Raw genomic sequence first — 26922 nt, forward strand, 5'->3', positions numbered from 1 at the left:
GGTCTTCCTTGTAGGCATATGGATATTATCCTATCACTGACAGCATTGTACTTCAGGACAGATCTTGAAACATCCTTTGTGATGATGAATGCCACGCTATTCCTCTTTAAACTGTTATTCCCAGCATAGTAGATCATATGGTTGTCTGATTCAAAATGGCCAAAACCAGTCTGTTTCAGCTCACTAATGCCTAGGTTATCAATCTTTATGCATTGCATTTCATTTTTGACAACTTCCAATTTTCCTACATTCATACTTCGTACATTCCATGTTCCAATTATTAATGGATGTTTGCTGCTGTTTCTCCTCAATTTGAGTGGTGCCATATCAGCAAATGGAGGTCTTGAAAGCTTTACCTTAAGGCTGATTTTACTCTGATAATGCAGCTCTTTCCCATTCTTACTTTGAGAGCTTTCTAAGCTAAGTGACTCATCTTCCTCCTCTGTATTGGACAATGTTTCTGGACTATTCATAAATTTGCACAGTAATGTATCAGACAATGTTTCTCTGCTATTCATAAGGTTTTCCCTGGCCAATTCTTTGAGAAGTGGATGGCCTTCTCCTTCTTCCTAGTCTGTCTCAGTCTGCAAGCCGGGCTGATACCTGTGCAAAAAGTTCACCCCACTGGGTTTGAAACACCAGTGGCACAACCTCAAGACTCGCAGCAACACGTCACCACAGTAGGACAAAGCAACAGACAAGTTTGTCTCCCTTAGCTGTTGGAAACCCCTCCGACCACCCTTACCTGGATCCCTGCAGCTAACTCCTCGATCTGTTCCAGTCCCCTTTGCCTTTTCTGTCCTCTTCCTGCTTCCTGCCTCACTGCTTGTGGGGGGTGGCCTGGGTTCCCTTTCCTCACCTGGCTCCCTGCGGTTGACTCCTCCATCTGTTCCTATCCCCTTTGCCTTTTCTGTCCTCTCCCTGCTTCCCACCTTGCTGCCTGTTCTTAGGTCCCTGGAATCCAAATGAGAATGCTATTACTTTAAAATCCAAAATGGTTGCCACTTGTAAACATTAAAAGTGGCTGCACCCTCGGTCACTTTAAATATCCAAAATGGCTGCTGCTTGTGAACATTCAAAATGGTTGCTCCCTCAGTCACTTTAAATATCCAAAATGGCCTCCACTTTACCAAGCATGATGCCCTTCTCCAGAGAATGGTCCCTTCTGACAACATGACCAAACTAGGTGAGATGAAGTCTGGCCATTCTTGCTTCTTAAAGAGCATTCTGGCTGCACTTCTTCCAAGGCAGATTTGTTCATTCTTCTGGCAGTCCATAGTATTTTCAATATTCTTCTCCAATACCACAGTATATTTTCCCTTAAATTATTTATCTCTTTTTAGAATAGGTAACTTAACTTCAGTTGAGGGACTGCTCTCCCCGTTTACTATGTGTTTATAGTGTTTTTGTAAATTCTTTCATTTTTAAAATAGTTAATACATTCATTAGACAGCAACAGTATGGAAAGAAATGCAGTGAACATTGCCTTCCTACATCTGTTTCTAGTCTGCCAGGTCCCCAGCACCCCAGCAGGTTACCATTGTCATGAGTTTTTTGATGATCTTTGCAGAGATATTTTTAAAAAGTACACATGCAATCTAATACAAATACGTTTACTTTCCCATCCCCTCCCACCAACCCTCTCATGGTAACATTCTAGACACTTTGTTCCTTACCTTGCTTTTTTCACTTAATATATTTGGAAATCTTTACAATTATGTACATAGAGGTCTCCTACTCCCTTAAATATCACACTATTTCCATTTTGTAGATATGTCATAATTTCCTTTAGTTAATTATATTGATGATAAATAGTTTTTATCTAATCATTATGAATAATGCTGCAGTGAAAAATTTGAAGATACACAATTCCTTATGTGTGCAAGTATACTTTGCATACTTAGGGAAATTTCCATCAAGGGAAATACGCATTTGAAATGTTGGTAGATCTTGCCAAATTATTCTCTGTAGGGACTGAAGAATTCTTTGTGGGGAGCACAATTGAACAGGATCTTAGCTACACTCAATTCCACGCTTACAGATTCCCTGCTGCAATTATGAAGCAAAACCAGGCACTCTGAAAACTAGAAGAATAAGCAGCTAGGAATTCTTGTGATGTTGGAATGTTCAATTTCCATCAGAAGGCCATCACTTGCACATAGCCTATCGACAGACTAATACCCATAAACTTGAAAGATTACGTTATACAAACAAAAAAGAGCCTTTTCTTTCTCAGGACAAACAATCATTGTAGTCCCATGGCAAAAGCTCCACTTCTGTCTCCTTGCCCCAATCTCCCAGTCAGAGATACTTGAAATTGTACTAGCAATAAACTCATTCCCAGAGTTTGATTCTGACTCATAGTGACCCTATAAGGACAGAGTAGAACTTCCCCATAGGGTTTCTGTACTATAATCTTTAGGGAAGCAGATAGCAGCACCTTTCTCCCCAGGAAAAAACAAAACAAAACAAAACACCCCACCATGGTTTGCAGCCTAGTGCATAACTGCTGCATCACCATTGTTTTTACTAACATTAAAGAGATGATAATAAGCTAAGAGTCTCATCTACAGGTTGGGTACTGGGCTTTTTCAAGCCAGAATTACTGGAAAATTAACTACTTGTCCTCACCTGCAGGAAAATTTACGATTAGATAAAAATAATTGCCTCATGTTCCTTTGAAACTCTAAAAATATTATAACATTACTGAAATAGTGTTAGGTTATTAATAGTAATCTCTCTCTCTCTCTCTCTACCTACCTACCTACCTACCTACGTCAATTAGTAGCAAAGATTGTGTTAAACTTGAAAAGTACTTTTATGCAAAATACCTTCTGTCCTTCCCCTCAATGTTTCAGATTTAGATTTACCTCATAGATCATCTATCTTCCCGTGGGAATTTTTCTCACACCAAGGTGCATTAAATGTTCTTCATCTGTTTCAGTTTATTATGATAAAAATAGTGTATGTATGAATTTCTACATGAACTAATGAGAAGATCTTAGCTTTGCAAATCTAGGTCTTAGATTTTGCAGCACTGGAATTAAGTGTTTATTCTTGAATAGCCTTTTAATTACCCTTTGCCATCAAGTTGATTCCAACTCATAGTGACACCATAGAACAGTGGAACTGCCCTGTAGGGTTTCCTAGGCTGTAATCTTTATGGAAGCACCTTTATCCTCAGGTGCTTAATCACTGCACCAGCAGAGCTCCTTGCCTTTTAAATTACTCTCCAGCAATTCCACTTCCTGGAATGTTTCTCAGTAACATTCCGGCTCAGCTCCATCCTAGGTGGCTTCACTGAGGTTAGTTAGTGTAGCAATGTGAGAGAGCAGAGAGTTGGAGGCAAACTGGATGTCTATCAGGAGGACAAGTAGGTGCACTGCAGTGGCTACAAACTTCATACTACCCAGCAGTCACAACTAATGAGGCAGATGTTTATGTAGCAAGCTGGGTAGATTTTTCCAGTGTCGAGAGAAAACTAACAAAAAATGAGTCAGGATCAACAGCACACTATTGAAGTTTAAAATCATGTCAAAACAAACAAGAAAAAAAACTCACTGCCATCGTGTGGCTACTGACTCACAGTGACCCCTGTTTGGTTTCACAGATGGTAAATCTTTATGGAAGTAGATTGCCCTTTTTTTTCCCCACAGAGCATCTGGGGAGGTTTGAACCGCCAACCTTCCGGCTAGCAGCCAACCTTCCCGCTAGCAGTCAAATGCCTTAGGCACTACACCACCAGAACTCCTCTTTAAAAAAAAAATAAATAAATAAAATAAAATCACAGGGCTACACAAAAAAACAGATGGGTGAGATTGCTGCTGAATGATTAAGGCTTTGGGGGGTGGGGTGGGAAATTATCCTGGCAGACCCTATGGCCATTCTGCATTGCAGTCTCTTTGGGCCAAGCATTCCTGACACAAAGTGCAGGCAGTCTCCTTGTGATCCTGGTTTCTAAAGGCCCAAACTTTGGAATCAATAAGTGATTGCCAAGATGCATTGGATGGACAGAGATAGGCATAGAACAGTACCAAAGAGGATCTTGGAAATCAATTTCCTTAGGTTTCCAGGCCTGGAATTTGGGAAGGATTTGGGTCATTGGTTTCTTGGTTTTGTTATATTTGATACTGATGGTTTGAGGGAAAAACAAACATGCAGCATATATGAAAATGTTTTAAAAGAAGAGAGAAATTAGACTTTACAGAACACAGGTCATCGAGGAAACTTCCATTTGATTTTTCAGTGATACCTATAAGACCTGTGGTAGTTTCCGTAGTGTAGTGGTTAGCACGTTCGCCTTACACGCGAAAGGTCCCTGGTTCGAAACCAGGCGGAAACAGTCTTTTCTTAAAGTAGGTAACTACTCCAAAAGTTCCAGAGGGTGCTGAAGCTGAAAACTGGCCTAACCATAGCAACGCAAGCAGGGGTATGGCGCCATGCACTCGTACTTTCCCTTGCATTGTCTATCACTGGGTTTCCACAGCTTCTGAATCAGACTATTAAGTCAATAAGACCCGCCTGGCCAACCTTTAGGAGTTCTGGTAGTGTAATGCCTTAGACACAGTACCAAGGCTAACCAGAAGGCTGGCGGTTCAAACCCAGCAGCCACTCCTCGGAAAGAGGGTTGGGCAATCTACTTCCGTAGTGGTAACGCCTCAGAAAACCAAGGAGGGGTCGCCATGAGGATACGACTTGAGTTTTGGACCACCCTTTGCTGTCCTGGGAGAGTGAACCTTTCGTGATTCCTAATATGGAAAAGGGCCCCCTTCGAATCACTGCAGGTCATTTTTTCTTTGATTAGGTTGTTGTTGTTGTTGTTTTTTTTTTTTTTTTGGTCTTTTAAAATGATTTTTATTGATAATACTATCATTGATTTATATTATATCATTTAGTTAGGAGTTCTTTATAGGATATTTGTATATATTCGTCCTGTCAGTGAGTGGTATCTTTTGATAAAATTCTTAATTTTCATGAAGTCCAAATCATTTAACTTTTATGTTTAATTATCTTGTGCCTCTCTAAGAAAGTTTTGTCTATCCTAAGGTCACAAATGGGAGCTCTGGCACCATAGTGGCTAAGACACTTGCCTTCTAACCAGACGGCAGGCAGTTCAAACCCACCAGCCACTCCTTGGAAGGAAGGTTGGGCAATCCTACTTCCGTAGTGATACTGCCTCGGAAACCCAAGGAGGGCTCACTATGAGTTGGGCCGACTCGACGGCACATAACAACAACAACAAGGTCACAAATATATTTCATGCATCTCCACTTTTAGGAATATGGGCAAAAGGCCTGCCTGTTGTTGTTGTTATGTGCCATCGAGTCAGATTTGACTCATAGCGACCCTTCCTTGGGTTTCCTTAGTGATACTGCCTCGGCAACCCAAGGAGGGGTCTCTATGAGTCAGGTCCGACTCCATGGGCACATAACAACAACAACAACAATCACTATGGAAGTAGATTGCCCAGCCTTCCTTCCGAGGAGTGGCTGGTGGGTTTGAACCACCAGCCTTCTGGTTAGCAGTCAAATGTCTTAGGTACTAGGTCACCAGAGCTCCTACACACCTTAAATAGAATGGCTAAAATCCAAAACATTGATAATACCAAATGCTGGTGAGGATGGGAAGCCACCAGAGCTCTCCTTCATGCAAATGGTACAGCCACCTTGGAAGACAAGTCCGGAAGTTTCTTATAAAGCTAACATGTTGTTGTTAGGTGCCATTGGGTCCATTTTAACTCATATTGACCCTATGTACAGAAGAATGAAACACTGCCCCATCTTGCTAACAAAGCTAACCACCAAAACCAAAAAACAAACCCACTGCCATTGAGTTGATTCCAACTCATAGCAACCTCCATTGGGTTTCCAAGGCAGTAAATCTTTACCTTCCTTCTGCAGAGTGGTTGGAGTGTTTGAACCACCAACCTTCTGGTTAGCAGTCAGATGCCTTAGGTGTGTGCTACCAAAGCTCCTTATTGATTTACCATGCAATCTAACAACTGGGTAAATATTAGGTATTTACCCAAATAAATTGAAAACAATTGTCTGCATAAAACAAAACAAAACTAAACAACAACAAAACTGTATATAAATGTTTATAGCAGTGTTATTCATAATTACCCCAAATTAGAAGACTCAAGATGGCCTTCAACAGGTGAATGGATAAACAAACTGTGATACAATGGAATATTTTTCAGTAACAAAAAGAAATCAGAGATTGTGCTATGAAAAGACATGGAGGAACATTAAATGCATACTGCTAAGTGAAAGCTACATCCTATATGATTTCAACTATACAATATTCTGGAAAAGGCAAAAACTATAGAGAGAATAAAAAGATCGATTGTTGCCAGGGTTTTAGGAGAAGGACATGAAGGATGAACACGTGGAGTTTTTAAATTTTTTTTTAGGGCAGTGAAAATATTCAGTATGATACTGTAATGGTTGACACATGAAATTATGCATTTGTCAAAACTCATAGAATTATACAACACAAAGAGTGAACCCTGGTGTAAGCTATGAAATTTAGTTAATAATAATGTGTTCAATATTGGTTTCTCAATTATAATAAATGCACAGGAATCGACGATGTTAACACTGGGAGGGGGCACATGGGAACTCTGTACTTTCTACACAGTTTTTCTGTACTGTCTAAAAAATAGCCTATTAAATCCCACATGGACCTCAAGTTTTTGTCACTAGTGGATCAAGAGGATTCAAACAATCCTAATTTCATGAATTCTCTTCTCATTTAATTGATGATGAGTAAATTTAATTGGCTGTCCCTTATATTAAAGCAAATCATATTTCAGACTCTGTATATTTTGAGAGGATCAAAATCCTCTGTCAAGGATGGAGGAGGCAGAAACTAGTATTTATTGAGAGTCTGATATAAATGATTCCTACAGATGTACAATTATAAAATCTTTCCTTCTCTCTTTTTAGAAAAGTATTTTTAACTGAGCAGTGATAGCAAACCTCTGCTTGGTATAAAGAATAGAAGAAAGACTGCATATAATTAAAATAGGTAACTCTTCAGAGGAAGTTTGCTGCAAAGGAAATGAGAAATAAGGTATTAGCTGGTGGAAAATGTAGGGTTTGGAGATAAATTTTAAAAAGATAGCTAGAGAGTGACTTTGCTAGAAGAGTGCAGACTAACAGAGGTAAAGAGGTTAAGATGACAACAATCCTAATCTTTCTATTCATGCTGGTGGAACAGGATAGAAAGCTGAGAGGGTGGGATATTACTCAAAACAAAACAATGTTAGAGAATGCAACTTTGTGTGTGTGTGTGTGATTAGAGTGGAAGTTTACAGAGCAAATTCATTTCCCATACAACAGTTCATACACATTTTGTTTCATGATACTGATTGCAATCTCATAATGTAACAGCGCACTTCCCACTTAGAGGATACTATTTCTAAGAAGCCTTCATTTTTGTCTAGGAGCTCTGGTGGCATAGTGCCTAAAGCATTTGACTGCTAACTAGAAGGTTGGTGGCTCAAGCCTATCAGTCCCTCTTCGAAAGGAAGATTGGGCAGTCTACTTAGGTAGTGATACTGCCTCGGAAACCCAAGGAGGGATCACTCCAACTCCATGGCAGCATTTGGTTTTGGTTTCATTTTATCTGGGGAAATGAAATTTTTCATTATTTTGACTTGATGATATATAGGGAAATACAAACTTCTATGACTACTTTTACTAGCAGATGTAAACAAAGTGATTAGTCATGAACAATTAATATTAAATGTCTCAATTTCATATCATGAAAATTATTTCTAATTATGTTCCTGTTTTACCCTTCTCCATTGATATGAATTAAAACATTTTAAAGATACATATTTATATTTTATGCTTTGAAAATGTTTAATCATGATAAAAATTAAATTTGGAAGCAAATATTAAAGAAAATATTTGCCATATTTTTCATAATAAAACAATTATATTAACTACCATTGTATGTTGGCAAAGAATGCTGAAAGTACCATGGAACTGAAAGAACTAACAGATCTGTCCTGGAGGAAGTGCAGCTGGAATGCTCCTTGGAAGCGAGAATGGCCAGACTTTGTCTCACCCACTTTGGTCATGTTGTCAGAAGGGACCATTCCCTGGAGAAGAATATCATGCTTGGTAAAGTGGAGGGTCAACGAAAAAAGGGAAGACCCTCAATGACATGGACTGACACAGTGGCTACAATGATGGGCTCAGGTATAGCAAGGATCATGGAGCTGGCACAGGAGCGGACAGTGTTTTGTTCTGCTGTACACAGGGTCACTGAGTCGGAGCCAACTTGATGGCACCTAACAACAACAACAACAACAACACCATTGCATGCACCGGATACACAGTTTCTCCTTGCACTGTTGTTATCTGCCATGGACTTGTTCCATCCTTTCTACTCAAGGCAATCCCATGCAAAATGGGACAAACCACTACCTGCTCCTTTGTCATCCTCATGATTGGTTGTGGACTGAACCGTTGTGATTCATAGCATTTTCATTGGCTATAAATCACCAGACCTTTCTTCCTCATCCATCTAAGTCTGTAAACTCAGCTGAAACCTATTCAACGTGATAACTAAAGGCCTCCACTGACAGATGGATGGAAGTACAGTATGCACAAGGGATGGTGGTGGTTTGGTGGGAGAATTTTCACCTTCCATGCAGGACATCTGGGTTTGATTCTGGTCAATTTACTTCTCCTTATGATGCCAAGTAAAATTTTGTATGGTGGTTGAATATCTATATAACCTTAACCCACAATGTACTTTCCAGAAACCCTAGAGACCTACATAGGTTGAAGAATTGGCTGCCTTATTTGGTAGAAATCCAATCAGAGGGGAGAGTGTTTGAGATCCATATGTTAGAATGTGGGTGAATGAGGGTGTTCTCATCTGTGCCAATAGAAAGGCAGGATCAAATCCAGATGCCTTCAGATGCAGCTGGAGTCTTGAGAATTGGGTGCCTGAGAAGCCCTCAATTTGAGAGGTTATTTTCAATTTTCTAGTTTTCAAAATCACTTAATAGTAGTCATTTCAAAGTGGGAAGTGTGCTTGTTGTTGCCGATGGAGTTTATGCAGCATGATATGTAAGCAGTTGAAGTTCAAGGTGGCATAGGAGTTGTCTCACACACATATCTTGTATAGAATGTCTCTGCTCCCTTAAGAAGCTCTGGTGGCACAGTGGTTAAAGCATTTGGCTGCTAACCAAAAGGCCTGCACTTCAAACACACCAGCTGGTCTACGGGAGAAAGATGAGGCAGTCAGCTTCTGTAAGGATTTACAACCCCGGAAAACCCTATGGGGCCCTTCTACTCTGTCCTGTAGGGTTGCTATGAGTTGGAATAGACTCTATGGCAGTGAGTTTGGTTTGGGTTTTGCCCCTTTATTGGACACTTCCCCTTTCCCCTGGGGTGGGGAAGAGTTCAGGAATTCCTGAAATCAAACACTCCTGGAATTCAACTGAAGGGACTCCAACTGTGAAGATGGTTTCAGAAGAAGTATTAATGAGGACTTCAATGGGCTCCTCATAAAAAAATATAGGTATCTGTACCACATTGTAGAGCCATTGAAAATTTTGTTAAATCTCTCACCTTTTCCTTCAAATGAGGAGTCACTTCAGTCATAGTCCCACTGAATATTCTGTCACCTGGAGATGAAACTTTAAAACTAACATCCAACAACTTGCATATAAAATCAAATGAAAGGAGAAAGAGGAAAACAATGGTTAGCATATACAAATAAATACACATAACAAATAGAAAATATGCAAGCCACTACTATTCTGGTTTCAAAATTGATTGTGAAGTCCTAATTGACATCTATGGTTTCCTTCTCAGGTGGGCCTGCTGTTGGTTGAGTTGATTCTGACTCCTGCTGATCCTGTTACAGAATAGAGCTTCACTCTGTAGGGTTTTCTTGGCTGTATTCATAATGGAAGCAGAGGGCCAGACCTTTTCTTCTGTCGTATGCTGGGAACATTCTAAAGGCAAACCTTCAGGTTTTCAGTCAGTCACAAACTGTTTTTCCCTCCTAGGGATCTTTCAAATGTAGTTTGGCTCCAGCAATCTGTAAGCTGATCCTATTTCTGCCTTTTAGCCAGAATCTTAGGCCATCAGGGTTCTTTACCTGGTGAAGTTACCGAAACCTGCATTCTGGAAGGATCTGGGTCCTCAGTCATCCATCTCTCCTCAGCTCCCTATTTTGTAACGCATGGGGTAGCTGTGAGTCAGCATCCACTGGAGGGTAACTAATAACAGTTTTCCATTTACTTTTACTAGTGCCTTCAGGAGCTCTGGTAGCATAGTACCTACGGCACTTGACTGCTAACTAGAAGGATGACGGTTCAAACCCACCAGCCACTCTTTGGAAGGAAGGTTGGGCAATCTACTTCCGTAGTGATACTGCCTCTGCCTTGGAAACCCAAGGAGGGGTTACTATGAGTCAGGTCTCACTCAACGGCACACAACAACAACAACAAGGCATTTGACTGCTAACCAGAAGGCTGGCGGTTCAAGCCCACCAGCCACTCCTCAGAAGGAAGACTGGGCAATCTACTTCTGTAGAGCTACCTCTTCGGAAACCCAAGGAGGGGTGACTATGAGTTGGAACCAACTCCACCACAGTGAGTAAGATTAGGGATGGAAGTACAAAGAGGTGCCCTATAAAATCCCGTCTTTCAAGTCATGGGACCCTTTGTCATCATTGTGTAGAAACAACCTGACATCACCTAGGTAACTGACATCATGGTTTGAATCTCTCCTGCCACCAAGGGCAGCTTTGTTTCCTGCCCCCAGTTTCAGGTTAAGCTGGCTTCTCTATCCTGGGAAGTTTCAGTTTCAGGGAGAAAGATGTTCCTTACAATAGCCTCAGTGTCCAGTCCACAGACCTTTCTCTGTATCCATGCAGTAAACTCACCTTAAATCCCCACCCCACCCATCCCCACCCCCAAGAGTTCTGTATCTAAGTGGAATTTCAGGAATATCCCTGCAGTGAGCTAGGACCCTCAACAGAGCCTAGACCTACAGTGGTGAGTCGTACCCATTGCCCCACACAGCTCCAGGCTTTCTGCAAAAGTGAGGACATGCATTTCCAACTGAGGGGGCACACCTTTGAGCTGAAGAGTCTAAGGTCAAGCCTGCTGAGAACCAAGTCCCTGCATGTCTGAGGCAGGAACAATAGAAAGTAGAAACTGATGAAAGTCAGGTAATTAAATAATCTCTGGTTGGCAGAAATGTCTGTGTAGTTGAGAGCAAGAAACATTAATCTTTCCCCACCTCACACCTCACTCCACTCACACATTTCTCTACTTCTCCTACTGATGATTTCTGAAAACATTGGTCCAGTAAGAATAAAATTGATAGAGATTGCTAGTGTCTTATAACTGACACTAAGGAGCTAAGTGTCAATTATAAGTGGCTAAATCATTTGGCTGTTAACCAAAAGGTCAGTGGTTGGGCCCAGCACTTGCTCCATGGATGAAAGATAAGGCAGTCTGCTTCCATAAAGATTTGCAGTCTGCTTTCATAATGATTTACAGTCTTGAAAACCCTATGAAGGCATTGAGTCGTAATCGGCAGTGGGTTATAATTAACACTAGAGGAGCCATTGCTTCTTGGTTTCCAGGCATAGCCCTTCTCCTTCTTAAAGGAGGACTAACACTTCCTGTTCACACTCTTTGGGTTCCACAGACAGGATGCAAGCAAGAAACCACAGCATGTGTTTCTGTCAATAGGTGGAAGCTCCTTGGAATCTACTGAAAGAAAGTAAGTTACTAGACTGCCAACATGTTGGGGTCAGGACACACTTCTCTTTTCATATACAGGGCATAAGAGAGAGGATTAAAGTTCTTTTGGTTGGTCCAAATGTAAATTTATATTCTGGTTCAAGCACAGAATCCCTAATATAATTTAAGAACTGATTTTCAAAAACTCAAAGTTTCCACCCAGTTTTCAGTAGAGGACCGTTTGTGTGGTAGGCCAATGGGCTAACCACTACTTGACTGAGGACCACCCTAGGAGATAGTTTCTTAACACCAGCCAATGAAAATCCTGTGGTGCACAGTTCTCTGACAGACATGGCATTGCCATGATGTGGAAGGCTGAAGTGGAAGGCCGAATGGGCCCCTCACTGAAAATTACAGAACTTTAACAGATTAGCAGGCAGGATTAAAGTCGACATTAACCATAGTGACTAACTTGCTATTTTTCCTTCCCTTTTGCTTTCTTTTAAGTTAAATAGAATACTCAACCTCTTTACTGATGCTAAGTTCTTTAGGTTTGTTATTTTTCAATTATACATTCTTCTAAGCATAACCCCCTCCCATGACTGATTTCGGCTGAGAACTGTAAACTGTGAAGCAAGATGACCCTGGGAAGAGGGACACTGAGTCTGGAGTAACCAGGGAAGAGAAGAACAAAGACATTCCTGGCAGTCCAAGGGATCTTTAACCCCCTTCCCATCTCCCTATATAATCATATTCACCCCTTTGCTCCAGGAAACAGACATTTCAGGGAAGTTATTCTCTGTCTCCTGGGGCATCGATACTCAATAAACCCTTTTGCTTTTCCCTTTCCATCTGCCCCATTACCTTGATGCCAAGGTGAGGAGTTCTGGCCTCTGCTCTCTCTGCTGCCAGCTGTTACACGTGGCCCAGGGTCCCTTACCCAGGTTTCTGAAACGACCTTAGCAGACCTGTGGCCCGGGGAGACCAACTCGAGCAGAGCAGAACTGAGAGGGGGCTGGGGTGCACCGGGCCTGGACGGTCGCCTGTGTCCCTGCGTCCCAGTGAGGAGCGCGACCCTAGCATGCAGCATGGGTGGGCGCAGCACTTGTGGGAGAGCAGGACCTAGGGACTGTAGGGCTTCTGGGACAGGTACCACCGCGACAGACAACAGTAATGCTGGAGGACTCATTTCAGTACGTGTTTAAGTTATCTATGCCTGAAATTCTTAGAATGAGACTATCCCAGTTTACTCTTTTTGGTATAAATCTTATCCCTAAACTAGATTAGACTATAAATTTTTAATATTGTTAAAGTCAGGTGCCATCAAGTCACTTCTAACTCACAGAGACTCCGGAACAACAGACAGAAACACTGCCTGGTCCTGCACCATCCTCATAGTCGTTGCCATATTTGAGCCCATTGTTGCAGCCACTGTGTCAATCTATGTCGTTGAGGGTCTTCCTCTTTTTCGCTGACACTCTAATTTTTCAATTTTTCTCTTTTCCAGGGACTAGTCCCTTCTGATAGCATTTCCAAAGTATGTGAGAAGAAGGCTTGCCATCCTTGCTTCTAAGTAGCATTCTGGCTGAACTTCTCCCCAAACAGATTTTCTGGCAGTTCATGGTATATTTAGTTGCATCCAAATAAGTCTCTCCCCTTCCCCATTTTTTTTTTTCTCATTGCAAAGCACCCTGGAAAAATTTACTTTATTACTAACTGATTGTAGGCAATTCAATTATTTTCTTTTAGAATCTTATTTCAAGTATCAACTGTTATAAATCAATTCTTTTTATTATATATTTTTCCTTTGGTCCTTTTCAATTTATTAGTATTAATTTGCATTGTACTAAGAAAGTTACTTTCTATGTAAACTAATAATTAACTGGGTTTTGTTTAATGGTGGCAATATCAGTATATGAAAATAAATACACATGTGAGTGGATATGGGTAAATTATATTTGGTAAATCAGGCATTGGCTCACAGCTAGCTCTGGGGTCATAAGGGTTATTCATGAATGACACCTTTATGGTGAGTTGTTGCCCTCTCTTTAAGCCTCATCTCTGGTAAGGCAGATCAGCAAGGTTCAAGACACCTGTTTGCAGAAATGATACTCCTGGACACAGTCAGGGGACCTTTCTTTCCAGCCCTTTCACTAACCCTACACCATTATCATCTTGTAGGAAAACAAGAGCCAATGTTCACAACAGGTTGAAGTGGGAAAGCAAAAGGTTTGCTGAGTATCAATGCCCCAGGAGACAGAGAGAACCATTTCTCTAAAATGTCTGTCTCCTGGAGCAAAGGAGTAAACAAGATTATGTAAGGAGTTGGGAAGGGGGTTGAAGATGCCTTGGACTGCCGGGAATATCTTTGTTCTTCTCTTCCCTGGTTAGTCTAGACTCAGCATTTCTCTTCACAGGGTTATCTTGCTTCAGATGTTATGGTTCTCAGACAAAACCAGTCATGGGAGAGGGTTATGCTTAGAAGAATATATAATTTAAATTAACAAATGTAAGGAACTTACCGTCCATAAAGAGGTTGGCTATTCCATTCATTTAAAAGAAAGCAAAAGGGAGGGAAAACCTGCAAGTTAGTCAGTATGATTAATGTTGACTTTAATCATGCCTGCTAGTCTGTTAAAGTTCTGTAATTTTCAGTGAGGGGCCCCTTCGGCCTTCCACTTCAGTGTTCCACAATCTCCCAAGCAGGTAACAGCAGTGCACACCATCTCCACTCATCCTGTCCTCCTGCGGTTACATATCTTTTTTTTTTTTTTTTTGATGTTTATATCATGGTCATATTTCAAACACCAATATCATAAAGTTCTATGTTATCTGTGTCATTCCATTCTATCCCTGTTGCAAAAAGGACAAGGGGGCCACATGTTCTGACCTCCTCTAACCCTCCAAGAGGAAGACAGGATTACCAGCAGTAACCCAAGGCCTATTCCTGCCAGGCCAGACATGCTGCCTCCCCCCTCCAGCCCTTGCTCCAACCGTTCCTCCCATAGCACCCACCACCTCTCTCCTGGGTTCGATAATTCACTGCAGTGGCCACACAGAGCTCACAGATTATGGGGTTTATTAGGGAAGCACCACAGGTACAATTCAGGTTCAGGAAAAATGCTCAGTCTCTCTCCCAGCCCACTGTCCCTCAGTAGTACTGGGTGGGGCTCAGGTTTTCTACCTAAGCTCCTAGTACTCTCTCCACATAGGGCTTAAAACAAAAGCCTGTGGTTCTGCTGGGCAAATTCTATTTCCCCTTTTAACTTATCCAATCATGTATTGGCTGAAGGCGGACTTACATGCTCTCTGTTATTCACATAACCCATATGTTATTCACATAACCCATAAACGTTTCTAATGTACAAGCAGGTAAGAGAATATTCAATAGCCGTAGTACATTCAGATAAACACATAATCCAAAACACATAATCCTTTTAAAGACATTCCAGGTTCATCTCTTCACCTTGATTACCATCCCATTCTATGTATATGGCCTTGGGCCTTTGGCTGGGTATAACCAAAAGCCCTAGCCTCTGGATCAATTATCTCCTTTAAGAGCCAATACCAAAAAAAATAACCATCTAAGAATCCAAAGTTTCACTTCCCAGGCCCCTTCCTTCTTTCTTTTACAAAGTCTGGTGCTTCTGTGAGTCTGGAGGAAGACGTGCTGCTGAAAGAGACGCGGGCTCCTGAGACACGCGTTGCTGGGAAAGAGATGCAAGAGACACACATTGCTAAGTGAGACACCGAGGGACCAGCACTGCTGGGAAAGAGACTGTGAGAGACTGTTGGCTGAGGGACGGTGGGCTGGGAGAGAGACTGAGCATTTTTCCTGAACCTGAATTGTAGCCTGTGGTGCTTTCCTAATAAACCCCATAATCTGTGAGCTCTGTGTGGCCACTGCAGTGAATTAACGAACCCAGGAGAGAGGTGGTGGTGCTTTGGGAGGAAGCGTTGGAGAAAGGGCTGGAGGGAGGCAGCATGTCTGGCCTGGCAGGAATAGGCCTTGGGTTACTGCTGGTAATCCTGTCTTCCTCTTGTACAGTTAGAGGAGGTCAGAATATGTGGCCTCCTTGCAGTTTTTGCACCTGTACTGTAATTTATTTGATTAAATCTTATTTGTTGGACAATCAGATTGTTCCTATTTTTTCTTTCTCAAAAAGATGTCTCCTATGAGTACACCCAGCTCTATACCTACGGACCTACCATCTGTTATTTTCTCTCTCCAACACTGACCACCTGCTTAAATAATGCCCTTGGTACCTGACCCAAACGTCCAAGCTCTGCTTCAACTGATTCTAGATGAACCATTCTGAAGCTGACCACGATAGTAATGAATTTTAAGAAATAAGAAATTATGAAAAATAAGTTTGCTGAATCTGTATCAGTTAGTGAAGTGAGGTGAATGGGCTGAGCTTTCTCAAAGTGTTTTATATATCCATGAGTACTTTTTTTTTCCTCCTAAAAACTTAAGGGTTCAATAACAAAAAGACAATTGGCCAGTACTTGGCATACAGCTTACCAAAACCAAACCAAACCTATTGCTGTTGAGTTGATTGTGACTCATAGCAACTTATAGGACCGAATAGAATTGCCCTATAAGGTTTCCAGGGAGCTCTGGTAGCATAGTGGCTAAGACACTTGCCTGCTAACCAGACGCGGTTCAAACCCACCAGCCACTCCTCGGAAGGAAGGTTGGGCAATCTTACTTCCGTAGTGATACTGCCTCGGAAACCCAAGGAGGGGTCGCTACGAGTCGGGGCCGACTCGACGGCACATAACAACAACAACAACATCATTATGGAAGTAGGATTGCCCAACCTTCCTTCCTTCCGAGGAGTGGCTGGCGGGTTTGAACCGCCAGCCTTCTGGTTAGCAGTCAAGTGCCTTAGGCACTATGACACCAGAGCTCCTATATCCCCACTAAGATGGAGTAAATATAAGAAGTACATAGTCCCAATAAATAAGTGGGTAGCAAAACGGATAGGGAATGCAGAGTGCAAGAGAGTTCATACCCTGGTAAAATGCATTATAGATTTATGGTATCCAAAAATGTTGCAAAAGTTGATAATCAAGTTTCTTTTATAAATTCAAATAAAAGTTCAAGGAAATACAAAGAACTATATTACCACCAATCTGTGCCATTTTGTACAATGATGTATCAGATTTTTTAGAAGAAAATAAGGAAATTCTTGCCTCATCTGCAAATTTATCTGAATCTGAGCAACTGGATTGGAGCCTAGTGCCTGCTTTAAAAGGGCTTCCCAGACCAGACAATATTCTTATTGTATCTTAATTTATTCCAGAGGCATTTTACACTCTAATGCAATGAACTATATTAGTATTCCAGAGGGATAAAGGATGTGGTGGGAAGGGTAGAACCTGACGCACTCCTGACAGATGTGTCTGCTAATAGGTAAAATACGAGAAAGAGTAAAACTGGAAGTTGTACATCTAGAAACTGATATTTTTAAAGAGATTGCATGACCACTATTGACCCCACTATGCAGATCACCTAATAGAAAGGCCACTGGCCATTCTGCATGTGGATTATCGATCAAACTCATAGACACAGTAGATTCCATCATTAAGTTTACTTAGTCTTCAGAATAGACATAAAATAAGCAACACAACATCAACAGTTCCCACGACTCTGTTGCAGCTTCTGATTAACAGTAACTACTTCACACCAGGATACACAATGTCAGTCCATTCTGAAGTGAAAAATCCAGTCAATCTGAAAACCAAATGTTTTAGCCAATGTTCTAGATTTAATTGGGTCCCCCAATTTACAACAATGTATTGTAAATCCTAACCTATGCCCGTGATTATAATCCCATTTGTGAATGGGTTGCATCCGGTATGTTAATGAGGCAGGATAATTTTATCTTAAAGAGGATTACATTATGTTCATTATGTTATGGAGGAAGGAGGAGAGTATATTTTGAGTCAATCTGTTTTGAGATACAAAAGAGGTTAAACATGCAAGTGAATAAGCAGAGATGGGGGAAGAGAGATGGTAAGCCATGTGAAGATCTCCAAGGAGCAGGAGCCCAAAGAAACAAGGGCCTTCCTCCAGAGCTGAAAGAGAAAGAAACCCTTCTAGACCTAGCACCCTGAATTTGAACTTCTAGTCTCTTAAACTGTGAGAATATAAATATCTACTTGTTAAAGTCACCCATTTGCAGTATTTTTGTTATAGCAACACTAGATAACTAAGACAGAATTTGGTACTAGGAGTTGGACGCTGGGGAGTGGGGTGCTGCTCTAACAGATAAATAAAATATGGAAGTGGTTTTGGAACTGGGTAATGGGTAGAGGCTGGAAGAGCTTTAAGGTGCCTAATAGTAAAAGGTTAGATTGCCTTGAAGAAAGCATTGGTAGAATTATGGACATCAAAGGAAGTTCTGGTGAGGGCTCAGAAGGAAGTGAGGAGAGGTATAAAGAAAATCTTCATCATCTTGCAGAATACATATGGCATCAGCAATAGAATGTTGCTAGAAATGTGGATGTTGAATGTGCTCTGGGTGAAGTTTGAAAAGAAAATGATGAACATGTGATTGGACAATGGAGGAAGGGCAATGCTTTTTATGCAGTGGCAAAGAACTTGTTTGAATTATGTTCAAATGTTTGGTGGATAGTAAAATTTGTAAGTTATGAACTTGGTATTTGGCTGATGAGATTTCTAAGCAAGATCTTAAATGGACCAAATGATTTCTTCTTGCCACTTAGAGTAAAATGTAAGAGAAAAGAGAAAAGACTTAAAAATGAACTGTGCAAAATGAAAACAGAACTTGAAGATGTGGAAAAGTCTGTAGTACAAACGAAGGACTCGTGTCCTAGAATATTCATCAAGGATGTGGCCACATAATCTTTTCTAGAAGAGATTAAGCCTGTGTCTGATGGATTTAACCAACTACCACAGTAAAAAACCCATTAGCTTAGACTGAAGGGGACAAAGAAAGAATGAAAGGAAAGAAAGTTGTCTGCCTCTTGCAATTCTACAGGTACAAAGGAGCTACATCTGTTTTGCTCCAAGAAAAGAAAAGGATCATCTCTGGAGCAACTCAGAGACTAGAAGAACAGTTGGAAGGAGCATGGGAAGCAGAGCCTGCTTGATTTCAAAGGGTAGAACCAAAGGCTCATAGGTTTCAAAGAGTTAATCTTCTTAACAAATGGATTTTGGAGTGTGGGACTGCCATTAAAGTGTGCCAGTAGAATGGGGCTGTGGTCCAAAGCTGAGGGGGCAGGGCTGCCATGCCCAAGGAGCAGAAGAATGGGGCTTACCAGAGCTGAGGGGTGAGGGTGCCACTCACATGACTGGGAGAATGAGGCCACCCAAAGCTGAGGGAGCAGAGTTGTCCCAGTGTGCCTGGAAGGGAGAACTGAAGCCTAAGGCTGAGGGGCCTCCACACAGAATCCAGAGGGTGTGGCCAACACCCGTAGTCTTTAAGGTGAGGCCTTTGCCCAGATGTTCTCAGAGAACAAAGGATTATTTTCAAGCCTTGAGAGCTAATGTAAATTGCTTTGCTGGGTTTTGTACTTTTTTGGTTCCTGTTATCCCTTCTTTCCCTCCAGTTTCTCCCATTTATAATGGAAATGTCTTGTGCCTGTTGCACCACAGCACTTTGGAAACAGGTAACTTGTAATTTAGATTTCACAGGTTCACAGATGAAGAGTAATTTTGTTCCAGGATGGAGTACACCTAAAGGCTCACCCATATTTGATTTTGGGAAGATGAGATTTTGGGCTTGGAGTTGATTTAGGACTTTTGGGATGATGTGATGGGGTGAATGTGTTTTACATGTGGCAAAGACATGAATTTTTGAGAACCCAAAGGTAGAATGTTATGTCCCCCCCAAATTTTGTTCCCCCAAAATACATGTTGTAAATCCTAACCTCTGCTGTAGTTATAATCTTGTTTGTGAATGGGTTGTGTTTGTTATGCTAATGAGGCAGGATTAGGGTATATCTTGAGCTGATTTTTTTTTTTTTTTTTTTTTGAGCTATAAAAGAAATTAAACAAACATGTGAGGAAGCAGAGATGCCAGGCCACATGAAGATGCTCAAGAGCAGAAGCTCAAAGAGGCAAGGATCTTCCTCCAGAGTTAAGAGAAAGGAAGCCTTCCCTTAGAGCCAGCACCCTGAATTCAGACTTCAAGCCTCTTAACTGTAAGAAAATAAATTTCTGCTTGTTAAAGTCACCCATTTCTGGTATTTCTGTCATAGCAGCACTAGATAACTAAGATATTCATGTCTTATCCATTTCAAGAAACGTGAGAGAAATGGAGAGGTAGGAAAGAGAGGAGTAACATGAAAACATTCTATACTGGTTACTTATGCAAAAGAAAAGCAATGGTTGGTTTGTAAGGACTCTTCTGGTGAATTTTATGAGGGTAGGAAAATGATAGGACTTTGGAGAAGATATACTGCTCTGACTCAAAAATTGTTAGAAAAATTTAATGACACCATCAGTATAGCAACAAAGACTCAAGTTTCAAATGTAATTCAGAGAAGGAACAAAGATTTTATGATTACATTAGTAAGCTTTCACATACAATTAAAAAAATTTCTTGAGTAGATTCATCCCCTTTTCATTAGTTGTCTTGTTGCAAATAAGTTACCAGTGAGTGATGAAGTCTGGACAATAATTCCTAAGTGGGGAGGAAGATTTTACAGTAAGCAGTAAAGGAGAACCGTGAACCTTCTGAAAAGTTTTATAAAATTTTGAATGTATGGATCTGTTATATATTGAATTGGTGCCCTCTTCCAATATGTTATAAATCTTAGCCTGCCTCAGAAACCCAAGGAGGGGTCGCTATGAGTTGGGTCCGACTGGACAGCACATAACAGCAACAACAACACACCTGTGGTTATAATTTCATGTGGGAATGGGTTTACTTTGTTATGTTAATGAGACAGTGAAGGGTGTGTCTTCAATCAATTTCATTGGTGCTATGAAAAAGCAGATTGAGCAAGTAACCAATCAAACAAGCACAGACACCCAGAAGATAACAGCTACACCACATGAAATCTCCAAGGAACCCAGAAACAAAAGCTGAAAAGAAGTAAGGAGCTTCTCCAGGACCACAAGAGAGAGCCTTCCACTAGAGCTGCAGTTCTTAATTTGCACCAACCTTGTGTTGTTTCTGTTAGAACACTATTAGGTAACTAAAACAAGATCTAAGACACTTTTCTAGGGGAGTGTAGTTTGATCTTCGGATTAGAAGGGCTCATGGTCATCAGTATCAGCGGTCTGATGCTTAAGGAGATCAAGACATAACTGAATATCTTTGCATATGTTCAAAACTGGCAGTTACCATCACGTTCTATGTTTTGGCAAATGGAAATCGTAGGCCGAGCATTTTCAGCCTCTCTCCTGGCAATTTCCTGTTCCTACCATGCAGACAACAAATAGTCCTTAACCATCCTCATCCTGGTCTCTTGACTTGTCATTAATTCGCTGATTACAGGAAAGACCCCACCTGCTGCTGAGCAGAAAAGACAGCAACCAAAGCTTTAAAGGAGAGTCACCTTTCAAACATGGATCTGAAAAGAAATGTCAGGAAATCTGAGCAGACTGGACGCGTCACCAGCTGGTTTCGCACCTTACGCCGGTGTCCATCACCACTCCTCTATTGGTTTGTTGTACTGTGGTGGCTTGTGTGTTGCTGTGATACTGGAAGCGACACCACAGGTATTTCAAATAGCAGCAGGTCACCCATGGTGGATAAGTTTCAGTGGAGCTTCCAGACTAAGACTAGGAAGAAGGATGGGGCCATCCACTTCTAAAAAATATTGGCCGTTGAAAACCTTTAGAAGGATCGGGCAGTGTTTTGTTCTGTTGTACATAGGGTCACTACGAGTCAGAAACAATTCGATGGCACCTAACAACAACAACCCTTGTCCACGAGGGGCACCTCCTCTCTCATCCAGAGTTTCCTTCTGTAAACTCAGAAAGGCTTGTCCTCCTGGAACACAGCTCTCCAGCTAGCCGTGATAATGCAGTCAAAGCGACAGAGCCTCTCAGTCTACATTTATTCAGGGGGAGAGGTCTGCCCACCAACAAAAAAAACCAGTTGCCATAGAGTTTATTCTAACTCATGGTGACCCCATGTGTGTCAAAGTAGAATTGGGTTCCTTAGGGTTTTCAATGGATGAGTTTTCAGAAGCTGGTAGCCAGGCCTTTCTTCTGAGGTGCTTTTGGAGGGACTTATTCGTCTAACCATTATCAAAGCTCTTTCCTAAAGTTCAGTTGGGACTTCACATTGAGCTCTAAGGAAGCAGCAAGAAGACTGACTTGTACAATTTAATAACCTGCAGGCCCCTTATGAACATGCGCATAGGGATGTATGAGGCAGTGTGTGTGTGTGTGTGGGAAACTTCTGCAGGTCTATTTGGGGTCCTCACTGGGCATCTTTCATGATTGTGGGATGGGAAACCAAAGACCCTGCTTCAGTTTTGGGCCTGGGAAATACGCATTTCCTCTGGCCACTCTCTGTAACCCTGCACCAAAGAATCTGTCCATCCCTCACTGCTCTCTTTAAGACAATTATCCCATGGCACAAAAATTCCCTCCCAGCCTTGTTGTTCAAACACACTTATTTCTGATAAATACTAGCTTTTCCTGAAGTAATTTCTCTAAAATGCTTCTTTTACTTTTCCTCAAAAGCACCCACTCATCTGCCTTTAAGAAATGAAATAGCATGGACATAAAATTGAGCACTGAGGGTGAAATGTATGCCTTAGTCTCCTCACCTGTAAAATAGAGATAAACTTTCATCACGTTTAATCGTGGTGAGTAGTGAGGTAACCCACTGCTTGCCACATGGCAAGGGCTCAGTCACATCCTTCCAATTCATCTCTCATTTTTTGGTGAAAGACAAAGTCAGGACTACAATCCTAAATGCCTTGAGATTTTTGAAAAAGGTTTAGCAAAGGGGATGGAGCAGGGTAGATAGCAAAGGGATGGTGTGGTGGTTAAATTTGTATGTCAACTTGCCTGGGCCTGGTTGAGTAGCTGGGCAGCTGGTGGTAGTTATTCCCCATGATGAGACTGGCAATCAACTCCATGGTGGGATCTACCACAGGCAGCTGAGTAGCTGTCTTTAGGATGTGGTCTGCTTCCTATATATAAGGAGAAGCCTTGGGGATAGTCTCTAGCTTATGGCACGCACCCTTGACCCTGCATGTAGCTGCGTTGTTGTTCAACAGCCTGTCATGCTCTGCCGACCTTGGGACTTGGATGGACTTGAATGAATGGCCTGCTGTGTGGTTTGGTAACAGTGGGACCGTGCCATTTTATTTGTCGATCTTGGGCTGGTTAGCCTCAGCAGCCAGTAGCTACTGGGAGCTACAGTGGGCTGGGAGCAAGAGGCAGAGCTGAAGCCCAAAGTCAAGGGGCTTTCACCCAGCCCCTAGAGCCTGGTACTTTGAACTTGGACTTAAAGCCTCCAAACTGTAAGAGAATAAACTCCTGTTTGTTTAAGCCATCCCATTTGTGGTATATTCTTGTCAGAGCAGCACTAGGTAACCAGAACAGACGGCGAGGGGAAGAGGAGTCCTAGCTTTTGGATATAAAATATTTTTCCATTCAGATTTTTGTCTGAAGAAGGTTAAGTTCAGATTTGGGAGGCTTCCCAGTCTCTGGAGGCTTTACCCTAGTGTAGTGAGGTCAATGAAAATGTTTGACCCAGGAAAGAGGAGCTGGGGCACTAAAGGAAGGGATAAAGCTCATCCCTGTAGGGAAAGTAGAGATTCTATGTTATAATGGTCAATACCCAGGACTTTGAATCTAGTGATTCTAGGTCAAGTTCTGGTGGGACTTGGTTTTGTTTTTCTTTAATTCGTCTTGTCTGCGTGAATTGTTCCAGCCAGTTTTCTCAAGTTCATGTTCTGTAACTTCTTCCTAACCCTAAAAATCAGCCAACTTCAATGTCCCAACCTGTTTCCTAGAGAAGAAAGAGAAAATGCAAATGGATCTGCTGGAGGGAACTGGCCATCAATCCCGTGCCTATCCCAGGACTGGGAGAACAAGACTTGAAGAAGATAGAAGACTCCTGAGAAGACATGAGGAGGTTGGTGGAAAGAGGAAGAAGAAAGCTGCGAAAGGGCTTCGGCCGACATAGCCCAGGCTGAAAAGATGTCACAGGTCTCTGTCCAGACCACTGGCCTGGGAGAGCCAACAGTAGCAAAAGGCAAGAGAGAAAACCGTCCTCAGACAAGACCCCAATAGGATCAGAGGCCTTCCCCCCCCCTCCGCCCCCCACGAATCCAAGGGCAGAGGTTAGCGCTGGTAGACCAGGTTCCTGGCAAGCTGTGAACAGCGTTAAATAGTTCATACGTGGGAATGCTGATTCTAGTTTTCTGAAGGAAGTTTTGCTGAGAACAGGAAATGAAGGAGTGAGCTCATTTCTCGGGGCAGCAAGTCTGACTTCATTCCTCCCCAGACTCATCCCAAGCAAGGACTACTGGGGGCCTTGCTCGACTTGTTCTGCCAGTTCCTGCTCAGAGCTCAGAGCAGCTTCTGAAAAACACGGTGTCAGAGTTTGAAGCATCTTTGGCTGATTGGGAAAGCGGAAGTTGTAAGGAGATCCGGCTTGAGGGAGTCAGTACGAGAGAGGACAAAAGAGAGAAACCACAGGAAAAGAGAGACAAAAAAAAAGTAGATTAAAAAAGTGGAAAAAATTTATTTTGGCAAAGTGACTGATGCATTATATGATAAAGGAGAATAGCAACCACTCTTTACCAACTAGCAGAGTGGCGCAGCGGAAGCGTGCTGGGCCCATAACCCAGAGGTCGATGGATCGAAACCATCCTCTGCTAAGAGTTTTTGAGTGGCCTTTTCAACAAAATGTAATTGGTCAAAAAACATTTATCCCTGAAACTGCCCTTGATTTCTGCGAAAGTCTGTTATTAATTTTTCTGTTTTTATTATTGATCAGAGAATATATAAAATCGGAAGAACTTCTGCTTTTAAAAAAGAAAGAAACTTACAATTAAATATAAGCTATGATGCAAACTTCAGGGACATAAACACCTTTATTTAATCAGTTATAGTGATATCAATTACTTAGGGCCTAGGAAACTAAAGGAAGTGTCTACAGGCTAACAAAACTAACTAATCTATTGAAAAATAATTTCCAGATAAAGTTAATGTGATTGAGCTTTCACTAGTGATAGTTCTTTCTGTTGCATTTTCTTGCCATTTGATGTAAAAGTGGAGGGATTCTCTTTGTTGTCAATTTTTTTTTTTTTTTCCACAGAGACTGTTTTGCCAGTCTGAGTCATCAATTTTTAAACAACATTAAAGTTTGAAATTGGTAGTGATGTCAGTAAAACAAAACAAAACAAAACCCACTGCTATCTGAGTCACTTGTAACCCATATGGGCCCCCACTGGGTTTCTGAGGCAGTAAAGTTTTACAGTAGATTGCCCAGTCTTCCTTCCACAGAGTGGCTGGTGAGCTTGAATCACCTACCTCCTGATTAGCAGTCCCATACGTTAGGCAGTGTGCTACCAGAGCTCCTTAGTGGCAGCTTGTTATTTGTACTTATTGTAATCATCACTTTGGATGTATCCCAGCTTACAATGAATTTTGAGTTTCCCCTACATAAATTCTTTGATTCATCTGTATTATTAAAACCCCAATGTGATTCCATGATTTGAAACTGCCATTCAATCTGTAGGTTTCTTGCACTTATACACTAGCTTGTTCTAATTAAAGTGCTTCTGACAGTTTCAAAACATAAATGCAGTCTTTCAATTTATCTTAAAAAGAGCACATAGACTGCACTTTGTCATTGGTTTACTTTGCATGTAGGCAGGAAAGACCATAAAGGGAGGGAAGAAAAAAAAAAAGGAGCAGATGGTTGAATTTGACTACTAACCAAAAGGTTGGCAGTTCCAAGCTACCCAGAGGCGTGGCAGAAGAAAGTTCTGACCATCTACTTCGGAAAGATCATAGCCATTGAAAACCCTCTGGAGCACATTTCTATTCTGAATAGGGTGGTCATGAGTCAGAACCAACTACACAGCCACAGGTTTTTTGTTTTTTTATTTTTTTTCAAGTAGGAGAAATAAAGAATAGGGAATAGTGGGAGTTGTGGTGAGGGGGAGACAAAATAGAGAACTACCTACTGTCCTTGAAGCATGAATCATGAAAGTCAAAAGATTTCCTTGGGAGACTGAACTCTTGGTTTCACTCACGCAAGCTACGCACTTTATAATATTCCAAATATCTCAAGCAAATGTTTAAGCCCTTGCATGACCTACAGTTGTTGTCTTTTGGCTCTCTTCAAAGCCTTCAGGGTTCAATAAGGAAACTGTTGAGTTGAATGGCATCCAGGTCTTTACTATGAGTAAGGTAACTAAACAAGACTGGAATTTTTCTGTTCCAGGCTGCTGGTTCATATGTGTGCTCATTATCACAATCTGAACTCATTTCTTTACTGTTGTTGTTGTTATGTGCTGTCCAGTCGGACTCGACTCAAAGCGACCCCTCCTTGAACTGCCAAGGCAGTATCACTACGGAAGTAGATTGCCCCATCTTCCTTCCAAGGAGTGGCTGGTGGGTTTGAACCGCCAGGCTTCTGATTAGCAGTCAAGTGCCTTAGGCACTAGAGGGTGGAAATTACAAGATAAAACATTATTTGGGTCTCTTATCCTTTTTATTTCCTTATTCCCCTGTGCCTGAAAATTTTGGATCATTTAGGGGAAGGATGTTCTAGGGGAAGAATTCTCTAGAAGTAAAAAGTATTCACAGGAAAATTTAATAAAAGATTTTAGTACTGTCTTAAGAACAAATAAAAGAAAACAAAACTGTATAGATAATGTAAAAAATGGATACAAAGATACATGGAAATTAACATGACAAAATTATTATTTCAACTTAGTGGGTAAAGGTGACTTTTTACTAAATTGCGATGGCACAAATGACTTTGCCTGAGGAGAAAACAATGAGCTACATCTACTTCTCAACCATGTACGAATTCAATTTCAGATGGATTAATGATTTAAACACAAAATATAAAATAACAAAAGATTTAGATGAAATTAGGAGCTCTAGTGTATAGTGCCTAAGGCATTTTGATTGCTAGGCAGAAGGCTGGTGGTTCAAACCCACCAGCCACTCCTGGGAAGGAAGGTTGGGCAATCTACTTCCGTAGTGATACTGCCTCAGAAACCCAAGGAGG

General features: G+C 41.5%; 1 protein-coding gene and 2 non-coding genes across 3 annotated transcripts in view; all 3 read left to right on the forward strand.

The window, feature by feature from the left end:
- Nucleotides 1-26922, forward strand: part of LOC103210983 — a 652718-nt gene that overhangs the window by 587416 nt on the left and 38380 nt on the right. The window lies entirely within an intron of this gene.
- Nucleotides 4270-4342, forward strand: TRNAV-UAC. The gene has a single exon. It is a non-coding gene; the product is annotated as a tRNA-Val (tRNA).
- On the forward strand, nucleotides 24482-24553 carry TRNAM-CAU. Its single transcript has one exon. It is a non-coding gene; the product is annotated as a tRNA-Met (tRNA).

Source organism: Orycteropus afer, unplaced genomic scaffold (genome assembly GCF_000298275.1).
Source record: "Orycteropus afer afer isolate SDZICR_OR568_19922 unplaced genomic scaffold, OryAfe1.0 scaffold00684, whole genome shotgun sequence".
In the NCBI taxonomy this organism is placed as follows: Eukaryota; Metazoa; Chordata; class Mammalia; order Tubulidentata; family Orycteropodidae; genus Orycteropus; species Orycteropus afer.